Raw genomic sequence first — 27,225 nt, 5'->3', positions numbered from 1 at the left:
GCGCCGGAGCTCACTGAGTTAATTGTATTACCTTTTAGTTACCAGTTGATGGATGTTGGCTTTTCGAAAGCAAAATGAACCGAAACTGACATCCCTTATCAAGATATTTATTGTATATCGCGATATAGCCTGAAAATATTGCATTACTATGTGTAGACCATATCACCAGCCCTCCTTCCTATTGAGGACATGACATAAAAAGTCTGGTTTTGTGGCGTCTTTTTTTGGCACTTGTCTTGCATACTTACGTGTCCGCCACACAGTGTCTATCTGTAATTTAATCTGGCGTGCGCTCCACCTCAATACTTCTCTCCCTCTCTCCCTCCCCTCTCTCTCTCACTCTCTCAGCCTCCACACCCATACTGCAGCCATTTACTATATTGGCTCCATCCCCTTCGCTTTTTAAGCTGATGGAATTGTCTCTCTCTCCCTTTATTTTGCTGACTGCATCTGTTTTTCCTGCAACTCCAGACTTTAAGTTGTTCATTCATAGCCTTCCCTCCTCCCTCTCTCTCCCCGCTCCCGTCTTCCTCCCCATATATCATTCCATCTCTCCCGCCAGTCTGCCAGCTGACTCACTTACAGTCGAGTCGGGAGGAAGGAAAATGAGCAGGAGCTTCTGCAAGGGCAAGTAAGAAGTCTCTCACAGATGACTGGTTTTGAGTGAAGGCCCCGGCCCGTGGGTGCTGTATGAAGGAGTGACGGCTGAGGTGAATGTCTCCTTACAGATAAGTTTATACATCAGAAGTCAGGGAAGAGGATTTCTCTCCAGCTTGGGTCTCTTTAACATGAGACTCTGGTTATGAGCAGGTGAAAAGAACAGACAGGAGAGACAGTATCTGTATTGATTGGTCTAACTGAGGCTTCCTACAGGCTTTCCCTCCATCATCTACTTGCTACTACCTTCTAAATATTACAGTGTTTGTTTTGCTTCTAATAGCTCGTGGTGATAAAATGGCTCAGGCAGCGGTTACGAGAATCACACTGACTAATAACTTCCTGTTGATTAAGTGATCCATCCTTTCAGGGTAGAATAAGGACACCAAAAAGAATTTGTGTTGCAGTAGTTAAACATTTTTAGGGGCATGAACACAACTGTCCCCTGTCTCTGCAAATCAAATCTGCCACACAAAAGGTTGCGGTAAGATAAGATAATCCTTTTTTGATTTAGCAGAGAGGAGATTCGGCTGTTACAGCATAAAAACAGAAATTAGTAATGATAACATTAGAAGAATAACTTTAAATGAAAGATAAAATGAGAACATTTTACGAAAAATTGTAGTTCTAATCATCATATTGCTATGGTTTGTCAAAAAAGGACCCAAGGAAGGCAGGTTAAAAAAACAAAAGCTGAAAACCAAAAAAAACAAAATACAGGCAACATAAAGACAGCTAAAGGAGAATCCGAGAAAAAACAAAAGAAAAATATAAAAACTTATGTATGTAGAATATGTATTAAACTTGATAAAGCAATGAAAAATCTGAGTAAAGGTTTAACAATGCGATTATAGCTGCGTCAGTTAAACTCAATGAATGTGTTTATAATGCTATTATAAACCATTACAAGAAACTTTTATCCGTGTTCTTAAGCAATATGTTAGTAAAAAAATAGTAAAAATGTCTTGTAATCTAACAAAACACATGTTAATGATCTTTCATTAATGCTTATATAGTCTTATTAATGTTAATAATAATCTTATAAGGACATGTAATGGCCTTATTACCTATAAACTAATGCTTGTTTCAAGGACCTTAATATAAAGTCCATCCTGTGCTCTTCTCCAATCCCTCATCCAGTTTCTGTCTCCTCTCCTGGCCTTCATCCAGCCACAGTTTTGACCCTGAACTCTCAGCCGTTCTCCAGCCATCCAACCTCTCCTGAGGATAGTGGCAGAGGTTCTCGCCTACCTTAACTGGCCTCATCAATCATTATTCCCATGCTGTCTGCTCCCGTAGCAGCTTTTGTCTGCATGCCTGGCATATCCTCGGGCACCAATGGCAGATGGGCACGCTGGCATGCTTAGGTTGGAGAGGCACAAAGACAAACTACAGCAGCTCAGTGGGAATGGGGTTTTCTGACTGGACGTGGTGCTGCCCCAATTACTTGGATTGTTCCGAGTACTTTATTTTTAGGAACAAGTGTTAAATGAGTGTGTATATGTGTGTCCTTATGTCCTCACTCCAACATTTGTCTTCATTTGTCTTTCTCTTCATTCACTTCAGGACAAGATCCAAATTCATCTGAACATCAGTGGTTGTGTACTTTTTGGAAGGTTCAGTGCTGCCCAGTCTACAACAGATGAGTATCATGTAATTACCTCGCTGAAAAACAAATGCTGTCAAAAAAGCTCAGCAATAATGTTAAAATTACAATTAGATGTTCAGAATTAAAACAAATCATTTGATATATTCTCGCAAGACTGAGAGTCTTCAGCAAGTGTAAAGCAACTGTGACGTCACCCACCGGTTTCTGGAGAAAGCCTTGAGTTTGTCATTGCGCCTGTTGCCATCTGCCACCAGGTTGGAGCTGGTGAGGATATCCTGACTGGATGTGACCGAGAACTGAAGGACACGCTGTGGTAGCAACTCGTCAATCAAAAGGTAGCCACGCCTTAAAGCATACCCTGCTTTATCGTCTATTTTACCCTAATTGGGACCATAATTTAACAAAACAAACATCATGCTGTATTGAAAAAACCTGAAACTAGTGATTGGGCCCATAAAATCATTAGAAAACTGTTTACTAAGGTAATAAGTACGGTCATAAGCTTACATACATTGCATACATACTTTGAAACCAGTGCAGTCGCCCCCTGCTGGCAATTAGAAAAAAAAAATACAAATTTAAGGCACTTTCACATTAGCTTCACCTTCAGACCCAGATGCTCCATCCATATTTTAAACAGTCAGTGTTCTTCAGCCATGCTAACAGCTCAACATGACGATGCTAACATGCTGATATTTAGCAGGTATAATGTTTACCATGTTAACCATTTAGTTTAGCATGTTAACTAGGGACATTAGCATGTTAATCATTAGTTTAGCATATTAACCATTTAGTTTAGCACGTTAATCATTTACTTTAGCATGTTAACCATTTACTTTAGCATGTTAACCATTTAGTTTAGTATGTAAGCCTTTTAGTTTAGCATTTTAGCCATTAAGTTTAATGTGTTATAATACAAACATAAGCTAAACACAAAGTACAGCTGAGTTGGGTGGGAATGTTATTAGTTTTGCAGGTATTTGATCATAAACCAAAATATCAGAAAAACGGACATTGATGATGCCATTATATTAGTTCATTCATCCTGAGGGCAACATTAATGTCTGCACCAAATTTATTGGCAAGCCTTCCAGTACTAGACATTTTATTCAAAACACACAAATGTGAACCTCATGGTGGCACTAGAGGAAAATTCATAGGATCAACACAGTCAGTAGTATTCATCACTAAAGCGTAATTTATTTATTTTTTTAAATTAAGTATTTACAATTTTATGGCAATCCATCCAGCTGTTGTTAAGATATTTCAGTCTTGACGGACCAACTGATCAATAAACCAACAGGCAAATATTACCATCAAGAGAGCCACGCTGCTGGTTTGGCTAATGAATACACCAAAGAGCATTAGTTAACAGAAACACAGAATAAATGCCATCATGTAGTCACAACAACAACAGTTGTGTAAACTCAAAAGCTCTGCAGCTGGTATTTATTGTTTTCTGCAGTGCTTGTTTCTACTTGTTCAGGGACTGCAGATGGAAAGTACATAGTAGTTAAGTCTGGTGCAAATCATGAGATTTCATTACTTATGAATGTTTTTGTTCATCGTCCCTTTCAAAGATAGGAGCTAAAAAAAGAATCATCTTAAGACATTATTTCTAAAATGTCAGTGTCCTTCCAACAAAGAGGGGCAAACTGCTCAACAGCTTGCAGGCAGCAGTGGGAAAAGCTCATAGAGTTTCGGATTTAACTGCAAGGGTGGAAGAGGGGAGTAATTGTTCAGAGGATCTAAGGCTTTTGGGGGGTGGAATAGGGACTTTGGAGGTTTAAAATATAAACTGGCTCCGGTCCATGCCGCACTTTTAAAGCAGATAAAAGAAGATTGAGTTTTGTGTTGCTGGATTTTGGATGAGCTGGCGGGGAAATAATGCCAACGGACTGACATATAAATTCACAGTAATCAAGACGCAAAGACACAAAGCATGTGAAATAAAGCATCTGTTGATCTGTATCATCATGTGTGCTGGATCACAGTCCCCCGATGACATTTATCTTGTCACAACAACAGCAAACACACACAGACAACCCCCCAACCCTTTATTACCCTGAAATCAGTGCATCTCTGCATCTCGTTGATCCCCCACCCCCCGACTCAGATAAGAGACGGCAGTAATTCCTGACACATTTTTATTCACCAGCGTTACGTAACAATCATCCCAGTCATGCCTTTGATTATTCTATAATGAACTGAAAGCCCCGTCGATGTCTTTGTGGCAGAATGAATTAAATAAGCTTATGAAAGTTGAGCCCAGTGGAGCGTAGACATTACTAACACAAAACCCTATACTGTCATTATTTCACCTTTGTAGTCTGTAAGCTCCTGCATTGGTGCAGGAGGAGGAAGGAGAAGAAGTGCTGAGGGGCCATAGGCTGTGTGCTATATGCTAATGCACAGTATGCATTATTATGCTTGGCACTGCATGGCTGATTAAAAGAGCGGTAATAACAGCAGCTTCAAGGTTCCAGACTGTATATAGGGAGGACGAGGAGGGCAGAGGCAACAGAGTACAGGAAGGAAGGAGGAGGAAGAACGGGGGGCACAATAAAGGAATGGTCAGAATCCACAGAGAGTGAGGTGAAGAGAGAGTGAGGGAGGGAACAGAGGAGGAGGGAGGGAGGCAGGCAGGCAGAGAAGAAGGGTGATGTCACCTCTAACAGGCAGCCAATGAGAGTCAGGGAGGGAGAGAGAGAGAGCGGCCGGAGGAGGGTGTGTTTTTCTATCACTGCAGCATCAGCAGAGAGGAGAGGGGCACAATCAATTTCATAGAGAAGAAGAAGAAAAGGCACAAGTAGATAAGGAAGAGAGGGAGGTAAAAAAGGGACGCAAGGAGTTGCCAGAGGACAGGGACATCTCTGTGAAGGTAAGAGGATGTTTTTGTGGAGAGATGGACAGTTTGTCATTAGACAGAAAGAGAGCGGGAGGGAGCTGGTGAGCTGGTTAATTAGACTGTTAGGTGGAGGTGGCTTGTTATGGAATCGCACCTTCGCCTCGTCTTGCACTGGCAGTAAAAGATGATTCTGGTTCATGTAAAACACTTTTACATTTAAATTTATTCTCTTTGGCAATTTCTTTTATTCTCATCAAGTGTGTTGATGTTTAGGAAAACTATGAAATTTCAAGCCACTTTGAAAAAAAGATAATTAGACACATTTTAAAGCATTTCTTTATTTCCCAGTGGTAGCAGGGGGTTGTGATTAATTACACTAAACTGTAGTGCTGCATTACTTTGAACTGTCAAAAGAAACTCGGAGTATTAAAGTCAGGTGTCATTGATAACCTGTTGGTGCAGATTACTTTTAGAGAAATGTTTGCTTCTTTTGTTTTTATATGTTTGTCTTGCTGATTGAACATTCAGTGTGCTGCATGCAACAGGGTCTCCTCTGACATTAATATTGAATATTCAGCAGTGCTGTGTGCCATTGCACCGCCTCACGGAAGTCTTAACTGATCAGATTACGAGATTTACTGTCTAAAATTTCACATCTGATATGATGATCTGATATATGTTGTGGTTGGTGTTTGTAGAAAGAAGAAATGTGATTTTTAGCAACTGCAAAGTCTATTGAACTTGCATTAATATATATTTGTAGCAAAAATGCACTTTTTCCTAACAAATGTGAAAAATATATGATGCAAATATGCTTGAAATCTTCTCCCGTGCAGTTCATGTTTCATTGTGCATTTTTCTGCAAACTGCGGGTCGTTTCTCAGGCTAATTCTACGCGTTGCCTCTCCTTCTACCTCGCTACTTTATTATGAATATTCGTTTTCTCTCAACGTTCCCCTCCCCCAGCTAATAGCTGAGTGGCTTAATGTTAAGTACTGCCCATGATTGCAATGTGCAGCTACAATTTTCATTGATGTGGAGGATGAGACTCAGCTGTATGGTGAACAGCACAGCACAGCGCAGCAGACTACAACAATTTTCTAGTCTACCAATCTTATCTCCTGCAACTGCAGTGGGTCTGTTCTGCAAGGGCAGTGCCAGAGCTGGGTAACCTGAAACTAAAGACCTTGGAGGAAAAAAAACAAAAACGAGAAGGAATCTAAATAGAACTGGAAGAGAAGAAAGATTCAGATATCAACAGGAAATAGAGCGTGAGAGAGATATGTATACGGAAGGAGGATGTACATCAGGGGATGTACAAATAAGGGTGGGGCAGCGTTCGCAGCAGACTGTGGAGGTGTGCCCATGAAAAGGAGGCACTCACCTGGCCGTATGCCATCCGGCTGCCTGCTGTCACCCTCTGCAGCCTGTTACACATCTGTTCCACCCAACGGCGGAAAAAAGACAATGTTCCAGCAGTTGTGTTAATGATGTAGAAAACTGTATTGCCAGAAGCAGCTGCTGAAGGCTGTGAGCTGGTTTCGTCTGTAGGTTGTATGTGTGGTGTTTTGTTGGTAATGGCGTCTTCTGCATCTGCTCACATCATATAGATCCAACCAGATTCACAAGAATATCACAAAATGTGTACATATCTATGTGCTTCTGCTCGGATCATGCAAGTGCTTGTGTGTGCTGGTGGTGTAGCGAACCTGCTCTCTCTCTCTCTCCCTCCCTCCCTCCATGCCTCAGTAGCCTGCAGCTCGTCCCAGATGAACCCAGTCAAGGGACTGGAGGGGAGGGAAGGCGCTGCGCCTGACAATGACTTGTTACCATCTGTACAACATCCATAAACACACTGCACTGCACACGTTCACACAATAGATCGAGATACAGCTGCTGCTGAAGAGGGCGTGTTGGAGTGAATGAGTCTATGCGTGTGTGTGTGCATCTTCTCCATGGCAGCAATGCTCCAGAGACCCACTGCTGGTCACATTATCATACTATTTAATGCAGTGGGGTTCGTATGGCAGCGGCAGCAGGATCTCTAGACGGTGTTGGGAGCTGCTGGTGTAGCACGGATGTTGTCGGAGTAGCTGGCTAGACTTGGGAGTATATGATTACCCTCGCTACAGTATGGTGCAGAATGTAATCTCCCCTATGACGCTGGCTGGTTAATTGAGCTGTTCCATCAAAGAGATGGATGGAAACAGGGATTTATGTGAGGAGAGAGGGACAGAGAGACCGGAGGGATCTGCAATGAAAGGAGAGAGAACAGGCAGGGGAGGATGGTGTAAGCAACATAAAGACAAAGGAGAAGAAAGTGGACTTCCTTTTGAAAGGCAAAGCACTTTGCATCCTTTAATGCGTGATCACTGCTATAGGTATCGAAGAGAGAAGAGAGAGAGGCAGAAAGAGGGATCAACTTGGATATAGAAAAGGGCAAGGTCACAAGGGAGGATGGGCTGTGGCGAAAGAGAGAAGCATTCAAATGAGGGGGAGATTTAAAGGAGGATTTCTACACATTATATTTACAGTTAATTAGGAGAGAAATGCCCTGCAATGGTTGCTCAGATATTTATGTTTTTTCTGTATTAATTTTTGTGGGATGATAATGTCAGAGGCTGGCCTTTTTCCAAGTGCCTTTAGTCCTGCAGTTGAAGTGGAGAGCTGGTGTTGTGTAGGAGGAGAGGAGTGATCTGCTCTCAATCTGCCAGTTAGGAGCAACTCCCGGGAAGAGCAGCGCTGCACTGGCCCTTCGCTCCTCAGCAACCTGTTATAGCCTCGGGGCACCTTTGCCAGTCACCAAACACACATCTACACGCATAAACACATCTGAATCTTCACAGGCACACCACACGCAAACAAACGCAAATACAAACTGCAGAGATCCTGTTGCAGTGCGCCAAATTAGCGATTCTCCAATGTTGCCTCCCTGGCCTGATTGCTTAAGCGTCTGCTAGTGATCAAAGACCGCACTCGCCACTTTCTGGGGGATTCAGCCATTAAAGCAGCGACGGGGTAAAATACGGGTTAAGAGCGAGGAAATAGATCTTAGACTGAAGTGTCAACAATAACTGTTTCATCTCTGGCTTCCTTTTCATCCTCCTCTGAGAGTCGTAGTTGTAAAGTTACAAACTCACAAAATCGCACATTCAAAGGCTTGTGAGCGAACTCTCTCCCTTGAGTTATCTTCAAGAGAGCGTGCGTCTTTTCGATGCCCTGCTCGCGCTTGTGTGCGAGCGGTTGCATGTGCACCTTCAGGATGCTGTCGAGATGGAGAGTCAACCCCCCTCATCCCCTACACCCCTTCCCACACATACACACACACACACACACACACACCCTCCCTGGTTGAAGCTTGGAGGCTGTTTGATTTAGACTGTGCAGATGGGAGTCAGCCCACTGGGTGTCAAGTGGGGGATCGTGTAGACATGCTGTCAGGGTTTGGTGGAGAATACATTGTGGTGATTTAGGGAGCTAAGGGTCAGATGGATTGACAGGCCAGCCACGGGTATATGATTAAAGAGAATTGAGGAGGAGGGAAGGAGGCCTGCAAAAAGGGGAGAATGAAATTTGCGGAGGTGAAATGAGGCAGGCAGGGAGGAAAACCTAAAGATGGAAGGGATTGATTTAGAAGACAGCAGGACGGTACGGAGATGGCGGAGCGATAAAGGCTGTTACGGAAGACGAGACAAAGTGGAAGAGGATTGTCATGGCAATTTCTCTGAACCACCTTGTTCCAGTCATCACTTAAGAGTCATGTTCTCTCTTCTTAGACAGCCAGAGCAAACCCTTCAACCTGGGTAATCCATTTTTCTTTCACTGCCTCTCTATCTCTTTCCCTTTCTCTTCCCGCGGTGCAGTTCTTTGGTTTCACTTGTCATATCAGTATTCATGCAGTGTTGGACAGAGAAACCCACATCGGGGTCTTAATCAAAATAATGACTAAGACTCCTATTAGCCTTCCCGGAAAAGATGCTCTCAGACAAAGACTCATAAATCCAACCCTATTATACAATTGAACCTGTGATGGAGACTAGGGCACAAATAGAGGCGTCATGTATGGAAATGAATTTAATTTGGCAGAGTGAATTACCTTATTACAGCCTGCTGAAGTGATGGTATGAGAGACGAGAAATGGTAGAATTCCCCTGGGTAGGAAATATGATATTGGCTGTTAAAATTGCAAAACTGGAAGCCCACCGTGGATATTACTTCAAATCAGGAGAAAAATTAATCACGGCCAAACCAATAATGCAATTTGAGGCACCAGATATTGTAGGAAAATATCTTAAAAATGAGAGAGTAAAAAAACATTTTTTTTTTTTTTTATCAATTTCCATCTATTACAGAGCAAAAAATCTTCTAAGTCTGTGATTTAAATTTCTTCAATGCACAAAATAAAGAACCAGACTAGAAAGCAGAAGAAAAGCAGGATCGAATACAAATTAGGGGAGATATGAGCCTCCATATCTGACCTCTGTGTCTCCTTGATGCCTTCCTCATCTTTTTTTCTGTCTCTGACTAAATTATGTCTTTGTCTCAGCTTAACAGAGAAATCCCCTTCGCGTCACTTCATCTGGACCCCAGTCAGCTTTATTAAAAAGGCTTTATTGTCCACATCAGTGACTATAATTGGACTGAATTGACCCTCTGTCCAGTGTTTTCCCCAGTTGCATCCATGAAGTAGTCTGTTGATTGTCAAAGATGTCTCTCTGTGCATTTATGTGCGTGCCTGACTCATCACGAACAGTGGCCAGTATGTGATGCCTCCATGAATGAATTATCTGTACATCAAATACAATGCGGATGTATTGCTTTTCATTTGTGCAAGATAAAGTCAAGAGTCTGATGGCTGCAGTGCCGAGGATCAGAACGTGTTTTATGGTTTCTGGTTTAAAATAGTTAAACAACAGATTATGTAATAGCCTACCTTTTACCCTCACACAAAGTTATTAATGCTTTTATTTCTCCTCTCGTTCTTTCCACCTTAAAGCTTGTTTTTAATTAAAATACAGGAGCTTTGAGTTGCTAATCCGCTAATCTTTTCAAAATCTTTTTCATGATTTAGACTACAATTTATCTTCAAGTCCCTAAAGATTTAATCAGAAACAAGCCTAAATAAGACACTAATTTAACCATAAAAGCAAACTACATTATTATTGCTATTATTATCAGGGCTTAGATCTCCTTATCTTGGGATAAGGGTTATTAGTAGTAACAATATTAGTAACAGTAATAATTTTAGTAGTAGTAGAAGTGGTGGTACAATCAGCCTCCAGTTGTATACTATTTGGTTGGCTCAGTAAACAGTTTTTGGTTAGCCTCCTGCCATAATACTTCTTAATCAAAATTCCTGAGCTTAACTGGTAAACCAGGCATAATTATACAATTTATCTATTGTTATAAGATACGTTAAGATCAGATAAGGAGATCTTAGCCTTAGCTAGTTTAGTAGCTATAAACAGAATGACTCACAGCAGCAAGATAACAGCCTACTTTTTGACAAAAATATCCACTTTGTGTGTTGTTCGATGGTTGTATTCAATATGTCCATTGAGGAAACTATTGTTTCAGAATCAAAATATTGAGCTTCAGTTTTTTCCTACATCTTTCGCTGTGAGAAAAACTGCAGAGGGTAGGACGACAGATAGCAGTTAGCAGTGCCACGTAATGGTGGATATGCTGCCTTCGAGTGCTTTTGGATATTCCAACATAGCAAATTTAGCGCAAATAGCATTATAAGCTAATAGGTTTATTTACTAAGGACAATATCTCAGACCACTGCGACCATATTGTGATACCTTGGGGAATTACTGTCATTGTACCATCCTGGCTTTGATTGCATTGCACAGACTGTTTATGAAGGGGACAAGACAGCATTGGTTTACTAATTTATTGATTTGTTGCTGAGAGGCCAGCTGCATTTTTAATGAAACTTGGGGGCATGTTGTATCTCAGTACTGTAGGCTACTTCAGCACTGTTCCCTTCATTTAAGTTGAATCATACTCTTTTGGTAAACTTTTCACAGGCTCTTTCAATACAAATTAATTCTCACTTGTGCTCTGCGTTTTTTTCATCCGTTTCCTTTCACCAATGCTTCTTAATGTCCTTGGCATGACTTTCATTATAGCCTAGTTTTTTTTTGCCTTTGCTGATACTTCAGCTTAGCAAAAATGGTTAACTCCGACAGCCAGTACACTGTCAGAGGAATAGCTGTGTTCAGCCAGCATTCATACTCACTGGTGCAGCTGTTGCACAGGTAGGATTTGACAAAGTTGAAGAAGCTGACGTGTTGACACGTCTCTGTTTCCTGAAATCACGGACTCGACTGCACTCCAAAAGTCCTCAATAATGTTCCCTGGAACTCTGAAAAATTGAGTCTGGGAACTGTTTGCTTCAGTCGTAGATTAATTAAGTCTGATTAATTGCAGTGATAATATCGGAGGCAGTGTCTGGTATGTTGCAGCCAAGTGACGCATCTTGGTTTTTTCGAGTGAGTGTGCTGAGTTGAATGCGACTGTGGCTGGCACGCATCATCAGGTGAAACGCTGTGTGGTTTGATAGTGTTTTATAATTTAGTGAATCCATCTCAAAGGCTTATTTATTTCTGCTGTTTACATTGAAGTGTATTGATTTTGTTTCACTTGGCTCTTCCCGACTCTATAACTACACTTCATTTGAGTTAACCATAATCGAAATAGATGGGGCATGGAGCAAGAGCACCCACACACACTCGAACAGACACAGCATCCTCGAGTACTGCAGGTAATCTAAGTAAACAGGCTGTCTGTATTTGTCTCCACGGTGTGTCTCGGTGATGTTGTGACTGTAGTTTTGTTGCAGGCGCTTTATCTGCTGTGTCAGCCATGATATATTCATTAGGGTTGGATTACAGAGAGTGGGAGGGGATCAGGTTTTTGAGTGGGTTGTAATCCCCATACACTGGCCTAATTTAATCTCACCTACTGTGCCATCCTATTACACACTGCATCCACCACGCGCACACAGGCGTTGGCTGGAGGAGGAGCAGATGAGGGGCACGGAAGGTTAAAACAGGGTAATGTCAGACAAGAGGCGTGGAGACAAAGAGGGAGGGTTGTGAGAAAAGAGCTACAGAGGAGGGAAATTGATTATGAACAGCAGGAGAGAGACAGAGAAAGAAACAAAATGTCAAGGAGTGAAGAAATGTCAGAGACAAAAGTGGAGATAGATGGGATTTAGAGAAGGGTGATCTTTAAGTTGGTTTTCGTGAGTAGCAACAGACGTGTTGGCTTGTTTCTTTCCATTCGTCTTTCAGAATGCACGTGAGGACACTTCTTTTATGTACATAAACTCATGTCCTTTACGCATATGTAGAAAAGAAATGCAGGAAAGTATGTCCCACATGTTTAGGTTTTTTTGTCACTTTTGGTGTGTTGCCTGTATTGAGATTGACGGTAGAGACAGACAAGGAACATCGAGAGATGTTTTGTCATTATATATGGTGTGTGTCTTAAAGACCACCTTGTTTTATCAATACTCCTACCAGTATTAGACAACCAATACTACTCTTGTTATAGCCTGATACTTGATAGTACATTTTACGATGTTGTGAAGTGAACACAGCATTAGATATCGTTAGCTAACGGTCACAGATAAACTGTATAAACACTGGGCAATCATCCAGACTCCCAGTTCCCCGCTGGGGCTTCTCACACCACAGCTCCATTTTTTTCCCATTAGTTCTTTATATTTTCTATTCCTTGTCTGTTCCTGGTATCTTGGACATCTACAGGCTCATTATTATAAGTTAATGATCCATCATGCGCCTATGAATATACATATACAACCTCTTTGGTGTGAAAGTTGGCATTGAGTTATGTCGCTCCTGTTTTAGGTGGACTTTTTAAGATGCGGAAGCAAAATTCTCTCACAAAAGTGACTTCAGAAGTCACTGTAATGTATATTTATATATATGTGTTTATTTTTGGAAAATGTAGTTCATACATCATTTCCTGACACATTGATTCACTGGGGTTTCCAACCTGCAAGTCGCTATTTAAAGCGGAAACAGACAATTTCCACCCCTTCACGTTTCCAAGTAGTATTATAGTTGGCGTCGCTGTCAAAAGGAGAACTCGGTTGTTTCTTTTTTTCTCAAAGTCACAAATAACAACAACACAGGACAAAATTTGAGTTTATTCATTCATTCAGGCTATAATGGAGACATGAAAGCAGATAGAAATAGTGCCAGGCTGCCAGCCTGACTTCATCACCAGTCAGCCTTCATGCAAGAGATTTCGTGCATGTTAGCAGACAAAATAATACATTTTATAGGGAACCGATCTAAATGCTGATGGTGTCATTATTCTATCCAACCATAACATTGTTTAATCAACTTTTCTTCACAATGATAAAGCCCAAAATCTAATCTACTGACAGTTTAACCAAGCGGCCACAAAGATACCCAACTTCTCATACTCTAAGAGGAGCGATGAAAAGGCCCTGATTCGGGCTTATAGATGACTACATTTTCTCAAACCATGCACAACTGTAGCCTCAGCTGGTGACGAAGATAGCCAATAGAAATTGAACTAATAAAATATGACATGCACCAAAATTATTATAGCCTATAGCCTTCTCATTAACACCACCAACACCATCTAAATCATAATAATTGACATTGCACGTTGTGTATTTCATGTGACCTGTTTTGTCACATTATAAAACACAGTCTCAGCCTTCTATCACACAAATTCATCAGTATTGGGTTGAAAAAAGAACCTATTTCAGTTTGGCAACCTGTCCAGTGCGCTTTTTGACTATTTTGGGATGCCTCCCCGTCTCATTAAATTTATTTGGCCAAGTTGCAAATAATTTGCATGCTCAGGAGACTTAAAACTGTGAAGTAGAGGTTTACATAACCTATTCTGCTGTTTTCTTTACCATTTATGACCTACATCCCTCTCGTCATCCCTCCTCATCTTCTCATAGCCTGAATAAATTAGGCCATGCTAGCCTGCTACACACTACCTGAGGAGGTGGATGTCTCAGGATCTGTTCTTGTTAGCCTCTTCTAAATGCAGACTTTGTGTTTTTAAATCAGGTTTGTGTTGGAGTCGTTGGAGTTTGTTCTCTGAATTGATCAGGGGTAATTGGGCATGGCGCTACACTGAGTCTCGCACAGTGCCCGAGCTGCAATAATGAGACTCTATATTTAGCTATAAAACTGTCTGTTTACATCAGCCATCATGCTCTGTTGCACAGCGGGGAGAATTGAGCAATCGTGTTTTTGTGGCCAAACTTGCAAGGCACGCTTTGGTGTAACCGTTTTTGTAAACCATTTGTTGAAATCTGCTGAAGAGAGGACTGAGCGATGCAGCGGGAAGTGATAAGGAGACATGGGGTGAGGCGTCTTGTTAATAAGAGGAGAAGATAAAAGGCCCGGTTCCCGAGAGAAAACACAGGAGCAACAAGAAGGAAAAATAGATTTATTCAGGGGTGCAGATGTCACATCGGGGGAAGGAGGGAGATGAGGAGAGAGAAGACGCAGAGCAGAAAATAAACCACATGGAGATAAAGAGACACGCTGGAGAGAGACAGACAGAGGGCCCGGACATTGTTAACGAGCTTAACGAGGTAATTATAAGCAAAGACCTCATCCTCGAGGCCTTACACAGCTGGGTGGGGCAGAGGAAGCAGGAGAGAGTGTGGAACACAGGGGGAGAAAGAAAGAACGTTTATTATCAGTAACCTTTTAATAATGTTGATTGTAGCATTAAAGTGTGATCCAGCTCGGGGCGACGAGCAGGAAGTGTGAGGGTGTGGAGGTTAAGATGGGAGGACAATGTGGGAAGATAAAGAGGGGAGAGATGTGGGGAGCAGGGAGAGATGGGAGGGTAAAGGACATGGGATCCTGTAGCGATTAAAATGTCAGTGTGTGCAGAGGCAGATGCACACCTGCCAGGCACACACACACACGCTCACACACACATGCAGCTCACCTGCATCTTCGCAGGCTGTGTACAGGCTGACTCTGTGACACTAATTAGATAAGAGGAGCACAACCCCAAACACAAATAGTAGAAGACTGAACTGACGGGATGAAATCAGCCGCAATGACTTCATTCTCAATTCTCATGCATCATCCATCTTTATATGTCCTCGTAACTCTTGTTTTTCACTCCCCCCGTCCCTTCTGTCTTTCAATTTCTCCTTCAGTCTCCCCTCCATCCATCGGTCCAGACAGTCCGTGTGTTTTATTTATGACAGCACTGTTTTGACCAGCCTGTGGTTCACAGAGGGACAAACAATCCAACGGTAAATGTTAGTGACAGGGCTGTTACTCGCCGTGCTCCCTGTTCCCAGTGTTTTTTTGGCCCTTCGGCCTCCACAAGTGTCAGAAAAGCTGGTTTCACCTTTCAGTTTGAATAAAGGCGAAAAGTGTCTGAGATGTCTGAGAACTGTTGTCATGCAAAAAGCTGTGTTTGTTGGGCTGTTGCTGGCGGGCAGGAGGTGCTGACGAGCTAGGTGGGTGTCCTATATAGGAACCTGCACCATCAGCATGTTTTAAGCTATGCTATCATGGGATGGAGATGATTTAGATTGCTGCCACTGTAGCAGGGGATTTAGCTTATTAAAATATTGCCACTGGTTTGTTTTCTCCTTGAGACGGTGTGTATCTGTTACTATATGTTTAGCTGTGGGTGTATACACTAGAGAATCAACAGCTGGCCGCAAGCGTCTTTGTTTTGTGTGTGTCTACAGTATAGATGCGGATTGTCAGACCTTGTTGGCCTAACTCTCTATGAAAAGCTCATCAACTGGTTGTTTAGCCGCAGGGAAAGGTCACCACAGCTTCCTCTGCCTCCCCGTGGCCTCTCTCTCTTTGTTTCTATCTGTGTTTTTTCCTCTCCCCTTCTCGCTTTCTCTCTCCCTGGAATTGGGGCCGAACCCTTTCTGTCATCTCTCATAACTGAGGCAAAACGGGAAGGAAAGAGAGATGAGGGAGTGCGGCGGTGTTGCGGCCACAGCTGGGGCTTCAGCGTACGGGGCAATACCCCGGGAGGAAGAGGAGGGGGGGAAAGAAAAGAAGATGCAGGCAGGAGGAGGGAGAGGAGCAGTGAAGCTCTGCGAAACAATATAAATAGAGAAGAGATGAACCAGCATCCTCACTTTTTCTTGTTTGCTTATTCACTCTGTCTGCCTCCTGGAATAGATAATATAACACCAGATATACTTGTCACTCCCTTTAACTGTCTGACGGGAGACGAGGCACACACACACACACACTCGCACACACACACACAGATGCAAACACTGGCGGGATGGAACAGGTTGTCTGTTTACTCTTTCATTTCGCGCCTTGCTGAAAATTGCTGCGCGTTCCGGAAAATGTCATGTCCTTGATCTCTTTGCACCACTACACACTGGTGGTGCGTTGGAGGGGCTGGAGCCGACGTGGGGAGGGGGATTTGCAGAGACGGGGGTCTGCAGCAGAGACGGGCCTGTGCGCCTCAGATAACACTGCAGCTTTTGATGGAGCCCGGGCCTCCTCTGTTGGAGAGCACAAGCGGCTCCGCCTCGAATAGATCTCCGCCGCGGACTCCAATGGTAATGATTGGATTTAGTTACAGAGCAGAAATGGTTTGCTGATGATAATGATAACAGATGCGGTGGGAGTTAGTCAGCCACTTAGGGTCGTGGGGAGTGTATCGATGCTGCGCCAGCCTGCATATTTCCCCTTGGACTGGATAGTCTCGCTCAGGCTTGATAAAAGTTGATGGCAGAGGTTGATAGAATGCTACCTGTAATTGCATTGTGTATGATCATGGCCGGGTGGTTGTAATGAAGATGTAGTGCAGGACAGACGGAAGCCGGTACTCCATAAACTTCCTTCTATAGGAAGGAGAAGGAGAAGGAGAATACTATGGGGGGGGGGCGGGGTAAAGAAGTTTAGGGAGAGAAAGGGGGAAGTTTCAAACCGATATATGGAGTGAGAGGCAATCAGCAGGGAGCAGAGAATAAAGAACTGAAGTGAAAGAGATAGAGCAGCGCAAATAAAAGATATATTCTGCAAAGACGACAGTCAGGAAGGAAGAACTCTTTCAAGTGTGGGTAGCATGTAGACATAACAGGGGAGATGGAGAAAGTCAGGGATGGGGAAAGAGCAAGAGATGGAGACACTGGAGACGGGAGATGAAGGTGGCGTATAAAGTACAGATAGATGAGAGAGGGAGGGAGGGAGAGAGGGGATGGGGGGATGGGGTGAGGAAGACGAACATGTCGGAGGGGGAGGGGAGAGAAATATTTGCTGTGTGCGGCTGAGCTGGAGTCAGGAGGTTGTCATGGTGATAGCAGGGTGAGAAAAGGAAAAGGGAGGCATGGGTATTGACACCTAGACACACACACATATGTGGACACACAGTACAACACACCAAATGAGTCATGCATAACAACACTGACCTGCTACATCCAAAGTAAACACACACCTCACACTTTCTCACACACATGCACGGGCTCACACAGGTGGTGCGCGCAAGTAAGCTGAGACCATGTGTGAAGCTCAGCAGTCATGTCACCATGCAAACCCTGTTTCCTATCTCTCTGCTGCCCTTCATCCTCGCTCAGCCTTATTTGAATGGCAGGCAAATCCCCTCAAACTGACGGACAATTACCTAAACCAACCCCTCAGTCTGCTGCTGCGCACGTGTGTGAGTCTGTGTGTGCGAGTCGTTACATGTCTGAGCTGTGAGTTTTGCCTTGTGTGTTGATGACACAGACAGATGAGAGAGGCAGAAACAAGCTGATGTTGAGACAAGCGGCAGCTTCAGTGGGGCACGGGTTTTCTGAGCCAGTGCACACACTTATATAATAATGACGTGTACATTGACTTTTTTAAAAAACAAAACTTATATGGACCAAAAATGCTGCATATAAGCACATTTCCATCCTTTAACTGCAAAACATTCACTTTCTTGCATCATAGGATCTCTAGAGTGTTTAGAAACAGCTGATGTTTACATGAACTGAATAAAGGGTCATTACTCTGAACTACTGGAGAGCTTGTTTATAGAGAACATCAATCTACTAAGATGGAAACAAAGATTTTTTTTACCTTCAAAACAAATTAAACTTGACTTAAAAAATGACGACTTCACCAGAAGCTAGAAGTTCTGCATGTCTGGCTGGAAATATCTTTCAGAATCTGACAGATTGACTTGTCGTTGCAGTGTGGCAAGAAACGCCAAGCACAAAGGAAACACAGCAAAGTGCAAACGCAGCAGGAGGAAAAAGAGATTTTCTTATCGGACGACAAACAAATCGATAAAATTGCTCAGTCAGAATGTTAGCACTTATATAAGATGTGGTTTTTAGTTATGTTCTCACAGAAAACAGAGTGCTGGAAGGTGCAGTTAGGGTAGACAAATTGTCCCACAGTTTATGGGACTGTCATCATTTTTTACATTTTAGTCTGAGCTTTGGAGAAGGTAGCTACAATATCAGTTATTTTCACTTTGCCCCTGCTTTCCTTTCTTTTCATTCACACACACCATCACCCCCTTCCGTTCCCACTCAGAAGACATTTACTAGCTGTTTACGTCTCCCTCCTCATCCCCAGAAGACCTTGTATTTGATTAGATGTGGAGCACTTAAGGGGAAGTGCTGCTTTTGCAACTTTTAACAAAGTTAATGGGATTGCCAAGAAGCCGTTGTCTGACCTGGTTAAACGTCTTCAAAACACGATTCACCAGGTCCTGTGAGCTGCTCTGCTCACCTCTACTGTAGTCAGTTCACCTGATACTATGAGTGGTTATGCTCGAGTTGTTCTGGTTTGATTCTGTTGTTACAAGATTTGCAATTGTTTGTATTTCTCTCATTTGCATTGCTTTGACAGTGTTTGTACTCTCTCTGCATGGGCGCAAGCATGTCTGATTTATCTTTTTTATTCACAGACTTACTGGAATTTCATGTCTCCACAAGTCCAGTTTTGGCCTAGAATAATTTTTTTTTTAAAACTGGCCACTCTCCCACAGTCGTTGAACCACTGGGGCCCGTCTATGCAAATGTGTCAGCAAAGCACTTTGTGTGACCTTGCCCTGCCAACAGCTCATTTCCCTGAAGTGGTGGAAAAGACAGGATTACATCCAACCTAAGGAGACCCTGTCAAATGTTGCTGGCAAAGTCTCAATCTTAGCAGTAAGCTTTCTGAAGGGAAGCTTAAGAACAGGAATTACCTTGAAATGGAGAGACATTGTACACGTGGTTAAGACATGTCACAATTTCACACCAGGCAAATGTAATCTTCAGTAAGAGTGTTCTTCACTCGGAGACAAAAGCACCTCAAATGTCTAACCTGTTGTGATGGAGGTCGTAGGTCACACACACACACTCCGCCTCTCTCCTCTCCTCAGGGTGTGGCGTGCCGATTCTCCCTGCGGAGGCGGCCACGTGTCCTTGCATGTCACACGAGCCTCCTGCAGCTGTGTCCTCCAGAGCTGTATGGACCACTTATCACCTGACCCAAGGGACCACTCCCTCCTCCTCCTCCTCCTCCTCCACCTCCTCCTCCTCCTCCTCCACCTCCTCCTCTCTGTCTACTGTATGACTGACTGCACAGCCCCTCCTCAGACATCAGTACCTGCAACAGCCAACACCAAACTGCCCCCACCCTCACATTCCACTTGATGCAACCCAGACACACACACACAAGTGCACACATATGCTTCCAATTTGCACCTGAGGCTTATCAGATAACCTTAACACTGTTGCCTTCTCTTTGAAGCTCACACAGCTTCTTCTTCTGCTGCTCTGTACTGTATTTATGCATGACTGACTGAGTAACAACGTGACCTGTATGGAAAATTCACCATAAAGTCACATAAATGCTTATGTTTTGTGCCCTTTTATATATGCCGTGGCTTAGATATTCAAGCATCTGCTTCAGTGGCTGATTTCCCTCTGGTGCCGTTGCACACTGTTTGTGTTGTTGTTAGCTGGTTTGTCATCTCCAACAGTGTTAAGCTGCCGCATCTGGTTTCAGGGCAAACACTGACAGATACTATACTGATGTCAGCTTCTTTTTACTCGCCCGCCTGGCTCCAGTTCGATCCCCAAAGGCTTTACTCGCACACTCTCATAAAATCTCCTTCTCACCCGTCTGATCTCCCTCTAATTTGTCTCTCTGAGGGATGAATGGCTGCATACAAACACGTTTACTGAAGGATCTCCGCTGAGCTTCACTTCTCCAAACAGCACATCAGAAAGGTAGAGAGAAAAAACAGGAAGTGGCATTGAAGGTCAAAAAAATGCTCGTCAAAAAATAAATAAATAAATAAATAAAACACGAGCGAGGCTGCTCCAGAGGAACAGGAGGAAGGGGGAGAGGCTGACTGGGAGAGATAAAGAGCGAGAGAAAGCAGAGGCTGTAGGACGGAGCAGGAGACATAAAAGGGGAAAGAGGGAAGGTCATTCCTAATAGCTCTTCCACGTAATTTCATAATGTCATGATTGCCCCTATTTACTCCCACTAACGCCATTAACTGTCTACTGTACTGGACACTAAAACATTCTGCCATTAAAAAAAAAAAAAAGTATCCACATGAGCTTCACGCATTCATCGTCGCATGTTCCTTCTTGCTGTACATAGAGTGCATAACAATGTGCCTGTGAGGGTGTGTGGTGTGCACGGAGGGCGTTTGTATGCATCGCGTCTTATATCTTCTGCCTGACACGCAGGGTGTGTCCGTAATTACTGCGCTTTGTGCTGCAGGCGCAGAATCTGACTGATGCTGCTGCTAATGAAGCAAATGACGCCTGCAGGCAGCAGTGCAGCAGTGTAAGGAGAGTTTATGCATGTGTGTGTACATACAGAATACATATGTTCCTCATTAAGTGCACAGAAAAGGATTTTATTTGTTTCCTTGTCTGTGTTTTTTTTCCCCCACTGAGACTAAATAGTCTGTTTTTTACCCCCAGCTCTGTTGCCTTTAGATTGCAGATTAACTGAGAAGAAATGGAAATATTACAACAATGCTTATGTTATGCTTATTTAAAGGGACAGTTCACCCCAAAATATAAAAATAATAGAACTCAACAGCAATGTTGCTTTTCAGAAACCATGACCCAGTTACTCAACATAATCCACAGACTTTGTTGCGAGCAGTTTCATGCAGGAATTACTTTCTTACATCGCATTACATCGTGTCAACGCACAGATTGAAGCATCAGCTACTCATAGACAAGCAGCTAGCTCACTAAGCTAACTAAGTTAGTAAGCATTACAGCTCAGCCATTAATGTTAAAACCTCCAACGCTGTCAGGAGCACGAGCCTTTCGTCCATGATTGGGTTGCCACTCCCTTCATCACAGTGATACGTTGTAGTTCAGTAGATGAAAACAGTTCCTACACTCTACTTCCATTATATTCAAGAGAAGGAAGACAACGCTACCATATCTCCAAAAGTCGACAACTCACACCAAAACAATCTAGATGGATAAAAAGCGCTACAGGTAAGAGGAGAAATATATAATTTTGATCTTGGGGTGAACTGTCCCTTTAACCATCACATATAAAAGCCTACAGTCCTGATTTTATCTACCTGAACACACACCTACCAGTCTGCTCCCGTTCAGTTTTCTTTTTGTTTGTTGATACCATACCGCTCCATTTCCCTGTGACTGACTGACTGACTGACTGACAGGCGAGCCATAAGCAAATTACCTTATCAGTTGTGGACTGAAGTGAGCAGCCGCAGCTAACATGCTAGAAGCAGAGAGAGCCAGAGGCAGCACTCCATCTGCAAGACCGGCTCCATTAGCTGACAAGAGAGATTAGCTGACCTGCTGACACACAGGCTGATCTTTACTGATACGCGCGCCAACACAAATGGAGTCAAGTGTGCACACAAACACACACATAGAGGAAATGTGATACACTATTACATTAGGGTAACACCCCTTTTTTTGATCGTTACAGAGCTTTTACTGGTCAGTGATCCCACAGCCACATCTGTCATTTACACCCCGTCTTTTTTTCTTTTAGTTCTTTCCATCCCCGTCTACTCTCTCACTCCCTTTGTTTTCACTCTTTATTAATTTTTCAGACTTTTTGTTGTCGACTTTGTTGACACCCCCCCACTCTCTGATCTCCCACCGGTGTTGCCCCCTTTCTCTTCTCTTTCTTTGTCAGTTTACCTCCCTCCGTCCCCTCCTTCCATCCTTCCACCTCTCCTCTCTTTCTCCAGCCCTCACGGATGTCTTAATGAGTCCACTCCCTTCTCCTTGAATTATTCACCACTTCTTTTATTCTACCATTCCCATTGTGTCTTCAGGGGAAAAACATCAATGAATAAATCACGCCAGAGGTAGCTGCTTTTGCAGTCTTGGCAATAGGAGGGATGAGTGTGTGTGTGTTTGTTGGTGTACAGAGGAGAGAAAGAGGGAGGGGAGAGATTTGTCGAGGACTTTGGGAATCTTGTTCTTCAGTTTTGTATTTTAACTTTCTCCTGGATAAGCCTGCGAATGATTTTACCTTATAAATCTTTGAGCAACTTAAACACTCACGGCCAAGCCTGCATGTTGTGTCTGTTGGTCTGTTCAAGTATGTGGATGTGCTGTGAAGACATTTAGTATTTGTACCTGCACCTGCACGTGCGTGTGTTTGAGGGACGGCCTGTCGATGTGCGCCAGCAAATGAGTGTGCGTGTGTACGTGTGTGCGCATACCTAAGTGATACCGCAAACCTGTTAGTGTCCATGTGTGTGAATAACTGAATTTGTATGTACAAGGGGGGATGCTGTGTGGAGACCCTGTTGTCATGGCAACCAGGATGGAGAGAGAAAGAGAGATCGAGGGAGGAAGAAAGTGGGCGGTTGCCCTCACGTCTCCTCTGACAACCTTTATTTTCTCCAGCTTTGTGTCACTCCAATATTAACCCCTAACCCTTGACACGGCCGGTGGGGGGTGGAGGGGGGGCGGGGTCTTCGAAAACGGTGCAGGCGTTTGGAAAACATGGTGTGCATTCTGTAGCTGCGTCTGACACTGGTGGGAGTAGCAAAGTATTTAATGACCAAGCTTATGCTAATAGTGGTATTGATAAATGTGCTGTCTGTCCACCCTGATTCCAGATAAGCTGTGGCTCTGCAGCTTGGTAAATTTCCATTTAGAGTTGACCATGGATCATCGGTGGCCTTTTAAACAGAGAGTACCGGCATGAGGGAGATATTGGTTTTCCCACTGTGCTTTAAAGCCCCTTTTCCATTAAAGTTGCAAATATTGAATTAGTTAGCCGCGTTGCCCATTGTCCAGGCCAGAGTGCTACCGCAAGCAGTTTATTAAATTGATGGAGAGAGAGAAGGTGTTGAATATAGAAAGAAGAGGGGAGGAAGAGAGGAGGAGGGACTGGGAAATGTACTGTGAAAAGTGATCGGAGGGGAATTGAGGAAAGCTTTTAGTGTCAGCTACCAGGGGGGGCTGAGAGACGAGCAGGAGACGACTGATAAAAAGGTGACAGCAAAATGGGCACTCATCGTTCTTGGACAGTCCCTATTATAAGGCTCGGCTCCTCGCTTTGAGAAAATGTGAGAGGAGCTTGTAAGAAACGCAATCTTCACTGCGGTGAATGATGAAAGACACGTCTGCGCTGAGAAGTGTATCGTAGAGCAGAGCGGAAACAGGTAGCCAGTATTATTTCACGTGATTTGTGGTATTTTTCTGCTGTAGCGACAAAGTGGGCCCGAGACTTGTCTCACTGCAACAGGCTCATGCATTAAGTATGACCCTGCCAGAGAGAGGAAGAGGGGAGGGAGTGGAGGAGAGAGTCAGACGTCCGCACAGCCAGGTATGGACGGCATCAGTCTGGGGCCAAACCAAATGTATGGCGAAGGGGTGCGGATGAATTATTAATTTGGGTGAATTTGGGGCAAGTTTTGCCGACAGGAAGGGGATTTCTATGAATAATTCACTCTGTAGGGGGCCTGATCATCTACCCCCCGTCAGCATCACCTTGTCTCTCAGACCCCCTCCTCACTTTTACTATCCATTGACCCTTATAATCTCTCGCTGCCTTTTTTGCTGTAATGCCCATCAGTCCGTTAGTCTTAGTGAGTGCTCTCTTTGTTTATGTCTAAATTGCTCAATCTTCTTCCTGTCTCTTTCTCCGTCTCTCTTCCTCTGTCTCTTTTCAGCTTGATGTTTCACCAGACAGACAGACCCTGGGGGGAAGAATAAGGGGTAAAGGGGGGCATGTATTCATTTATTTTTCTCTCCCTCCTCCTTCCGTCCCGCATCCTCTCCCCCTACACATCTTCACAGCTGGAGGTAGTTAATATTTAAAAGCAAGGCATGACAGGACACAAGACCTGCACACATGTTTGAACATGCACACACACACACAGAAACACTCACACATGCTCATACACAAATGCGGTAGCGCAACACATCTGATCAAAGTACAGAGAAGCTTTCGGAGTTGATATTTGCATTACTCACTTGTGTTGAGAGAAAACACACCAGGCTGCACTCAGCAACATAGCAGCTCCTCACACGGATACGTGAGGATGTGAAGTAAACAGTAGAAGTCTCTCATGCACTTGTGGGCGTTTGGCACGATGGGTTTCAGAACATGCGTGAAACTCTCAACATGATTTGACTCTCGAGGTTTGATCTGGTGTGTGTTTTGCCCCCTCCTCCACAGATAAGAGAGCCTATTCAGCACTGACAACGCCCAACATGTCTACTTAATCCTAATTGCTACTGTTTTGCAGAGCATGGAAGGGTGCAATTTTCTGTCTAATGGATGACATGGGGGGTAAACAACACAATAGTCTGCAGCAATTAAATTCCTCTAATGATAGCAACACTAGCAGCATAATACAAAATAGTTGTGTTTTTGTGAGCAAAACGCCTCAAAGCAGGAATTCATGAATAATTGAAGGAGTTGCAAAATTGATTTGGTCGATTTGCCGTGTTTGATATGTGGCCTGTTGGCAGCTAATTTTCTCCAATCGGGCTTTCTTCTGGAAAAAAAGAAACGACCACGCCCTCACATCTCCACACAGCGCTGCTCGCTCTGCAATCACCCCGTGATTGAACGACGTCTGATGGCGCCAGTTGACATCCCAGCGGTGATAATAGTTTTTAAAAGCACTCAGAAACACTGCGATGGGTCATCTCAGCCCAGCTGCAAGCAGCCATCCCAGGAGTGATCTTTGACCCTGTCCAATGAAGCAGGTAACAGGGCCGGGATTGGATCTCTGACAGCTGCACAGCGGCCACCCTGAAGAAGTGAAATCAGGCATCTGCTTCCATGTCAGTGTCTCTCACCCCTGTGATAATGGAGCGCCACGAGGCTGCATGTCGTGCACACAGCTTGGAAGTGTGTGTGTGTATGTTAGTGTGTCAGGCCACATCAGCCTGTGCTCTCAGCATGTTTGTGGTGGCTGGGTTAGCCTTGTTACATGGCAACCTTCCATGCCACTCTCCTTCTGTCTGTCTCAGCCTTTCTCTCGCCCACAGTCCCTCCTTTACACACCCCTCCCAACCCATTATAGTGTTCCCCTTTACTGCTCCTACTCAACATGACTGGAATATTCTTTGGCAAGGTCTGCCTCCTGACTGGAGCCCACTGGACCATGCACTTTTATTTGTCTGATCTCTTCTGTCAGGCCACTGGAGGTGTGTGTCTGTCTGACTGCCTTCCTTTCTGTCAGTCTATCCATGCATTACAAGCTTCTTTGTATGCCTGTGTGTGTCTGAATGTGTGTGTGTGTGTGTGTGCACATGCGGCACACTCCCTTGGTGAATTGTGATTGGCGTCAGGACAAGCTACGGCGTGCCACATTGTTAATCAGCGTCCTGCTCAGCTCAGCTCGGCTCTCCCTCTCCGCCTCTTCGGAGGGGGCACTGATAGGCAGGCTCCCACCTTAGATCGCATTAACACCAGTACTAATACCCTGACTAGCCTCGCTTCATTCATCTGCCTCTAATGGCATTTCGGAAAAGGACGGTTTAAGGATCACTGTAATTGGCCCCCTGTCTCCAGAGAACAACAACCAACTAAAGATGAGGACAGGAAAAAGAAGAGAAACAAGAAGCAAGTGAACAACTGATGCGCACTGATTGGGAGAGCTTGCACATGTGTGTGTATGTGCGCGAGTAGATGGAAAGGATTAGCGTCACAGCTGTCATCCTTTGTCATCCCTCCTCCTCCACATCCCTCCACTCCTCCCATCACCTCTCGCCCTCCCTCCTTCACTCTGCCTCTCTCCTCCCTCACCTCCGCCTCTCCCTCTCCACTTTCCTCCTCAATTCCACTTTTCCTCTTTATCTTCCCCTAAAGTCCTCCCACTTCACCCCTCCTTCCTCTCCCTGTCTGTGCGCTTGTTGTTCCATTCTTCTGACAAGGAAAGCAAGTTAGTGTAATGGCTCATTTAATCCTAATGCTTAGTTTAAACTGCCTTATTAAGAGCTCAGCTCTTGTTTGGTCTTTAATTTAATCTAATTTGGCTCTATTGATGTAGACAAACTCCACACCCCTGCTTCTCTTTCTGAGATATTGTTCAATACATTCTTCAACGAGTGGCGTGGAGATACCCACAGTATAGTAATTAACCTTCCACTGGAAAATGAATGATAATGACGTCTCTCCACCCTCTTATCACTTCCACTCTTCTCCATCATTCTCATCTCCTCTCCTCCCTGACCTTCCCCCTCTCTCCAAGGTCACCCATCACTCCGCTGTGGCACTGCCAACAAAACAGCTCTGTGTGGAGCCAAGACTCTTTCAATCAGGCTGCCATTACCGCAGAGCTGCCAAAGACGCATCCTCTCTCTATTATCGCCATTTTCTTTTGTCTCGCATGCACGTCTTAATCATGGTGTGCTGTAACAGTTCTTTGTGTGTGATACTGAGTAGTGTAAACAGTCAGCGGGCTGCGCCACGTGGTGCCGCGGGGGAGGACAGCCTGCATGTTGTGGCGAGGACCGGATCCAAGGGTACAGATGGAGAACGGATAGACTCCTAGCAGGGGTGGCTCGCCTCGCACACCGCGACTGATAGCATCTTTATCGCACACTTATCACAGCACCGTCGTCGCCCAAGTACACCGAGAACTGTTCAGTTCTGGT

General features: G+C 44.0%; 1 protein-coding gene across 3 annotated transcripts in view; it reads left to right on the top strand.

Moving 5' to 3' along the window:
- Positions 1-2,520: 2,520 nt before the first annotated feature.
- l1cama (L1 cell adhesion molecule, paralog a) overlaps positions 2,521-27,225 on the top strand; it is a 44,378-nt gene continuing 19,673 nt past the window's right edge. For 2 of the 3 annotated variants that reach the window (XM_084367611.1, XM_084367609.1), the window contains exon 1: positions 5,008-5,147. The gene's annotated coding sequence lies outside the window, so the exon portion shown is untranslated. Of the gene's footprint in view, positions 2,602-5,007; positions 5,148-27,225 lie in introns of those variants that run through there. The other variant, XM_084367610.1, reaches the window with a different exon arrangement.

This window comes from Pagrus pagrus, assembly GCF_965226575.1.
Source record: "Pagrus pagrus genome assembly, chromosome: 11".
In the NCBI taxonomy this organism is placed as follows: Eukaryota; Metazoa; Chordata; class Actinopteri; order Spariformes; family Sparidae; genus Pagrus; species Pagrus pagrus.
The sequence above is the reverse complement of the archived record's forward strand: the minus strand, read 5'-3'. Positions and strand labels throughout refer to the sequence as shown.